We start from the raw sequence: 7,510 nt of genomic DNA, 5'->3' as shown, positions 1-7,510 counted from the left end.
GTCTCTTAAGCATCATTAGCAAACTTTATGCAACTCACTTACGTGAAAAGTTTGCGGACTGGCTGGAACAGGAGCACATCCTAAAGGAAGCCCAGGCTGGTTTCAGGGCACATAGATCAACTCTAGACCAAGGACTGGTATTGCAACATCTAGTGGAGAAATACACCTCAAAGAAAGGAGGCTCTCTCTATGTAGCCTTTATAGATTTCAAATCAGCTTTCGATTTGATACCCCGGCACAGACTTTGGGAAAAATTAAATGCCACAAACATCGATAGACGTCTTTTGCTTCTTATCCGTAGACTACATGAAAATACTCGGATCCGTGTTAGATGCGACCGTTATGGGAACCTATCAAAGGAAATCCAAAGTTTCCATGGTGTCAAGCAAGGCTGTGTTCTTGCCCCTATTCTATTTAACTTCTATATAAACTCCTTAGTCGGAAAGATGGAGGAAGCAAGTACTCATTCCCCAAACTTAAACAACATACCAATCCCAGTCCTTTTGTACGCAGATGATGCGGCACTTATTTCCTTCTCTTGTGTGGGTCTAAGAAAACTTTTACGAGCTCTTACAGAGTATTGCGAAGCTGAACACCTAATAATAAATTACACTAAATCAAAAATTATGGTGTTCTCCAAGAGAAAACTCCGACATAAATGGAAAATTAATAACCAACCTATTGAGCAAGTAACATCTTTTAGATATCTTGGAATAATTTTTGATGAGAAGGGATCTTGGTGCCATCAGATTAAGAATTCCATTGTAAATGCGCAAAGATCTTTCAGAGCTATCATAAGATTCTTTTACAGAAAAGGAGGTCAATATGTTCCTGCTGCCTCCCAGGTCTTTGTTGCAAAAATACTTCCACAATTGATGTATGGCACCCAGATATTTAATTCTCAAAAACTCAAGTCCCTGGAATCTGTACAAACTAAATTTTACCGCTCCCTACTAGGGTTACCTACCTGTGTCTCCAACACTGCCATTAGGCTGGAGGTAGGTCAACTCCCTATTAATGCCAGGATATGGATCCTGAAGATTCACTTCTGGCTAAAACTCATATTTTTCCCAGTGGGAGTGGCTCCATTGACTCTACTAGACCCGTTCCAGTCTAAATGGAGATTGTCGCTTTATGAAAAATTGAAGGGCCTGGGGCTTTCCCCACAAGAACTTATAGCCTCAGGTTTTGAAAAGGCTAAAATGATGGTGAGCCAGCGAATAGGAGATGTAGAGCTTCAGGACCATATGAGCAAGATAGATAAATATCCAGCTATCCAAGATTATGGAAAAGGGTTTAATCTAACCCCATATTTGCTGGATCTACAAATCGCAAAATATAGGCGGGCGTTTACCCTTACCAGATTTGATGTACTGCCATCTGCCTTATTAAAGGGCAGATACGAGGGCACACCCTATGCTGAACGAGTTTGCCCATGTGGTCTGAAGGAGGTGGAAACGGCTTCACATGTGTTGTTACACTGCGACCTTTACGGGGATATCAGGTCACTGTTTATCTCCCCTATCGTTCAGAAATTTCCAGGTCGATCTGAATCTCAGCAGCTGAAAATCCTACTAGGAGATAAAAACCCAGAAGTAACACTGAAAGTGGCCAAGTTTTCTGCGGCCGCGATCAAGCGGAGGGCATTAGTTGTAAAAAAGTAAAAGATCTGACCCCTGGACAAGCCCCCCCCCTTTTTTTAAGTCTATACATATACTGTAGTGCATATATGAGTATATATGTGTGTGTGTGTGTGTGTGTGTGTGCATATGTGTATTGTTTTTATGTATAATTTTACAACTTTTAATTGACACCATCATTCCCTCGTAAACTACTGTTGCCTTTTATGTTTTTTTTTTCTTTTCTTCTGGTCTATGACCGTAATAAATTTATTCATTCATTCATTCATTCATTCATTCATTCATTCATTCATTCCTTTTAAGGTCATTGATATTATGAGAAATTATAGAAAGTGGCCTCTTGCTACATATTTTCAACTCTTACCTGATTTTCTTGCCCAATCTGACCCTTATTTTCTTCTCACTTTGAACTAAAAGAATACTTAAGAGATGTTGAAATCAATCCTATCTACTGGATCCCCCTAAAACTAAAACTGCAGGAGGGTCATCTTTACATGTTTCTCAGATACCAGATGAATGATCTGAGCACACACAAACCTTGTAACTATGGCAGATATCTGACGGTGCATTTAATTCCTTTCAAGGCCAGAAAATACTGCATACAAAGAAAAATAGAAGCTGAACTCAATAAACTGCTAAATATTGTTAAGTATAAAATGAAAACAACTATTTCCCTTTTGAAGAAAGGTGGAAGGAGTATATATAGTCTAAAGTCCATCAGCATTGTTTGGCAATCTACTTAAAGCAGTCTTTAAAAATGAATAAGGTGATTGTTTTATAATGTCCTTACTTTGTAGATGGTGTTTTCCTACTGGAATGTATGTTGTGCTTTCTCCCGGTAGTATTTTTTTTTTAAAAAAAGCTTTATATTTCCATGCAGAGCCACAATTGGCTCATGGGAGCCAATTTATGAAACATCCACCCATTGTGATTCACATAATGGATTTTTCTTTGTCTCTCTTGGCTTGTTATTCTTATTAAGGAAATACTGAGAACCTTAATTCTGTCCAATCTCAGTGCCCAATCATAGTTCTATCCCAACCCATTTTGCTTGGGTATTTTTGAAAGAATGCACAAAAAGTATGTATTTAAATTGTACTCATTTTTCTGAGCCTTATACACTATTTCTGAAGGAAATCAGCCCTGAGTGCTGACTGGAAGGACAGATCCTGAAGCTGAGGCTCCAATACTTTCGCCACTTCATGAGAAGAGAAGACTCCCTTGAAAAGACCCTGTTGTTGGGAAAGATTGAGGGCACAAGGAGAAGGGGACGGCAGAGGACGAGATGGTTGGACAGTGTTCTCGAAGCTACGAACATGAGTTTGAACAAACTGCAGGAGGCAGTGGAAGCCTGACATGCTCTGGTCCATGGGGTCACAAAGAGTTGGATACAACTAAACGACTAAACAACAACAACAACACTCTTTTTTACATAGAATGCAATTTTCCCCATTGCATTTTGGATTTCACTAAGTTGTGTACTTTGCCTAGTTGATGTAGCTATAATATCAATATAATGTTGATTTATTTTAGCTTACATAAATGAAGTATCCTTTTATTGTGATTCATTATTTCTGGAATTTAGAAATGTCTCATGTTCTTTTGGTGGAATTAGCACACTTTGTTAAAACAAAAGAAGGATTCCCGGGATGGAATAAAATGGTTATGTTTTATTCATTCTTGTAAAATAATAAAATATATTCAAACAAACAACATAATTTTTCAACAATCTATATCATATATTTCTATATGATATTCAAGTATTTGTCGCAATAAGAAATGATGGCATTTCAGTCACACATAATATCTGCATTAGAATTTGTATTTCTGGCATTAAATAAAGAAGTTTTTAAAAATTGAGCATACCTTAATAGAATACTCTCTTCTTTACTATTATGCTTTTAAATGCTTCATGGACCTGAGTATTCCTCAAGGTGTAGATGAAAGGGTTCAGAAATGGTGTCACCACACAATAGAAGACAGACACTACTTTGTCTGTATTATGGATATCCCTTGCTGAAGGCCTCACATACATATAGATGACTGAGCCATAATATATTAATACTACACTAAGATGGGCAGTGCAAGTGGAGAAGGCTTTACGCCTTCCCCCACTGGATGGCATCCTCAGTATAGTCACAATGATGTTGATATAAGACACCGTAATCAAGCAAAAGCAACCCAAAACCATTGAAGAAATGGACATGAAAAAGAAAAATTCAATGAATGATTTCCCCCTACACGGAAGAGTCAGCACTGGGGCGAGATCACAGAAGAAATGGTTGATTATATTGGGCCCACAGAAATCCAGCGTAGCGAGAAAAATGGTTGGGGGCAAGGGAGCAAGGAAAGCTCCCACCCAACACCCAAGAATCAGCGATTTACAGACTCTATTGTTCATCACTGTGGTATAGTTCATAGGGTTACAGATGGCTAAGAAGCGGTCATAAGCCATAAGCACCAGCAGGAAGTTCTCTGTCAGGCCCAGGAAGAGGTTGAAGTAAAGCTGTGTGAAGCAACCAGTCATGCTGATCACTTTCCTGTCTTTTAAGAAGTCGAACAACATTTTGGGGATAGTGTTTGTCATGTGTCCAATTTCTATCAAAGACAAATGGCTTAGGAATAAATACATGGGAGTTTGGAGCTTCTGATGTAACTGAACAATGGTGATAATTGTGATGTTCCCACATATGGCCAAGATGTATGCCAATAGGAAGAGTGCCAGGAGAAAAGTCTGAAGCCTTTGAGGATTAGAGAAACCAAGGAGGATGAATTCATTCACAGAAGTTTGGTTTTCTGAGACCATATTGTATCTGTTAATGACCTTCAAAATAAAAGTAATATAATATATTCTTAATAACAAATAGCAAAAACCTAGCTTCAGACAGATATTAATAATACATGTTATGGCGTTTACACTCACAGGGCAGCTGTGGATTACATTTGTAATGTAACAGTAAGTTCTTTTTCATCTATTCAGGTTACCATTCTTGTGTCACACCCTAGAGCAGGGGTAGCAAATATATTTCAGGCCAAGGGCTGCACTTCCACTTGGGCAACATTCACACAAAGAGTGTGAACATAGCATGAAAACATAAGAAGAACCTGCTGGATCAAGCCAGTCGTCGAACCACTTCAGCTTCCTATTCTCACAGTGGCCACACAGATACCTGTGGGAAACTTGCAAGCAGGGTTCAAGCACAAATGCACTCTACCTTTCTGAGCTTGCCAGGAACTGGTATCCAGGAGCATACTGCCTCCTACTTGTAGAGGTGGAACATAGCCATCACGGTTAGTAGCTATTGATAGCCTTATCCACATTGAAGTTGTCCAATCCTTTTTTAAATCCGTCCAAGTTGGTAGACATCACTGCCTCCCATGGGAATGAGTTCCATAGTTTGAATATGTGTTGCATGAAGAAGTGCTTCCTTTTATCTGTCATGAATCTTCCAACATTCATCTTCACTGGATTTCCATAAATTACAGCCTTATGATAGAGGGAGAAAAATGTCTCTACCCACTTTCTCCATGGCATCCATAATTTTATAAACTTTTATGTTGTTGGGTCTTATTTACCTTTTCTCTAAATTAAAAACTCCCAAATGCTGTAACCTTTTCTCATGGTTTAGTCACTCCATCACCTTATTTTATTTGGCTTCCATTTCCAGAACCTATCCCTACTATACTGTATCATTTAGAGGTGATGACCAGAACCAATCAAACCATTTATTTGTAGAACAGCAGTTTTATTTTCATTTTTAAAAATAATGGTCCCTAGCATGGAATTTGACTTTTTTATATCTTCCATACACTGGGTTGTCAACTTCATTAAGTTATTCAATTTCACTACAAGGTCTCATTCCTGGTGAGTCACTGCCATTTCAGGCCCCATGAATGCATAAGTGAAATTAAAATTCCTCCCTTCCCTGACATATATCACTTTACTCTTGTTTATGGTGAATTGCATTTGCCATCTTACTGCGTATTTACTCAGTTTGGATAAGTTAGAGCTCTTTGCAGTCCCTATTCGTTTTAAGCATCCCGAAAAATAAATTCTTCATACCCCAGACATAAAGATCTCAGACAAGTCTCTCCTCTGATTTAATTCTAATTAGGTTTGATGTGAATGTCAGTACTTCTTGATATGTAATTGGACTGTAGGTCCATTAGTACTGATTTTAATTGATATGGGCTGCACTCCTGCTCCTTTCATGCATAGTAAGCAAAATGCAGAAGGACCACAGCTCACCATAGAATACAGAAAAAGCTGCTGATTTACAGCACAATACTATGCACATCTTTGCAGAAATAAGTCCCATTGAGTTCACTGGGGCCTCCTCCCAATTAAATGTGTATAGGATTGCAGTCTCAGTGGGGAAACCTGTTTTTAGGAAAACAAATGAATGACTGAGAGCTGTTTTCTGATGATGCTCAAAGTTATTAACACGCTACCAAATTTATTCCCCATTCCAATTCTTGCTACATCATATTTTTTACCTGGCGTCTTCTGCATGCAAAACATGTGCTCTGGGACTGTGCTATGATTCAGACCTCTCCTTATCAGTTTTTTACTTGAGCAAAACACCAAGAGGCTTTCAAAAAGACATTTCAAGTGACCATTTCAAAACAGAATTCAACTAGAAACAACAAGCAGTGTTTAAATGCCCATGTGCTGAAGACTCTGAGAATGTGACCTTTTTATATTCTTCTATTGAAGCAGAAAGATTTGCAAGTACTCTATTCCAGTGTGGGCCATTTACACTCCATAGCTTTCGCACACATCTGTTTTGAGATAATCGATTAAGGGTCCTTAGGGCAATGGGCAAGATGGCCCATCACTATATGCTCCCCCCCAAAAAAAACAACTTACCTTTTTTGTCAGTGTGCCAAAGGGATTTTCTTGCCCAAGTTAGTCATTGTCTCCCTCTCAATATGATTTTTTTAAACAAATACCCAGAACAATTCTTCCTGCCTTAATTTCTAAAAGAACCATGGGAGGTTCACCTATACACCTTCCTCAGCTGTCTCCTAGATTATCTGAATGCACACACACCTCATAAGCACTGCAGATATCTGAAGGTGCATTTAATTTCTCTCAAGAATAGAAAACTTAGCATGGAAGACAAGTAAGAAGTTTTATTCCAAAAATGATTACACCATGTACCACTGTGAAGCATTAAAAATACAACTATTCTCAAGCTAAAGAAAGATGGCAGAAATCCAGGTTGTCTATAGTTAGATCATCCATTAGTATTGCTTGGTGATCTTCTTGAATTCTAAAGCAACATTGTGAGGTAACTATTTATACACTGATTCTAATGCAACAGGGTCAGCAACACCATTGATGTTGTTTTCCTATTAATGTATGGCCTGTTATTTCTCAGTAGGACTGGTTAATGTTTTCACTTCCCATAGAGATTCCCCTTTGGCCCCTGGGACCCAATTTATGAGATACCAATCTCATAATGATTTCCTTTCCTTGAAATTGTTGTTATAAGAACTTGGTGCTGGTACATTGGAAATAACTTATTTCAATTATCCCCTCACAATTGACATGCCTCACATCAGAAATGACAGCATATCATTCTCAGTGTTTAGTGACAGTGAGATAGAATAAATAAACATGATCAGGTATCTGGAAATAACATGTAGACTGGAGAAATGTTGATGAACCTCATGACTTTTAGGGTCAGAGTAAAGACCAGAATAAATGGGTGATAGATTGACGTATGTACAATTTAGTTGCCATGTTTATCAGTTTTGACTGATTCATGTTGATGTGTATGCATGGGAGGGGAAAGTGAGTAACTTCACTGTATTTTCTTTCCTTATTCTCAAAATATATTTTCAAATTAACACAAACCTAATCT

This window comes from Podarcis muralis, chromosome 13 (genome assembly GCF_964188315.1).
Source record: "Podarcis muralis chromosome 13, rPodMur119.hap1.1, whole genome shotgun sequence".
In the NCBI taxonomy this organism is placed as follows: domain Eukaryota; kingdom Metazoa; phylum Chordata; class Lepidosauria; order Squamata; family Lacertidae; genus Podarcis; species Podarcis muralis.
Note: the sequence above shows the minus strand (reverse complement) of the source record.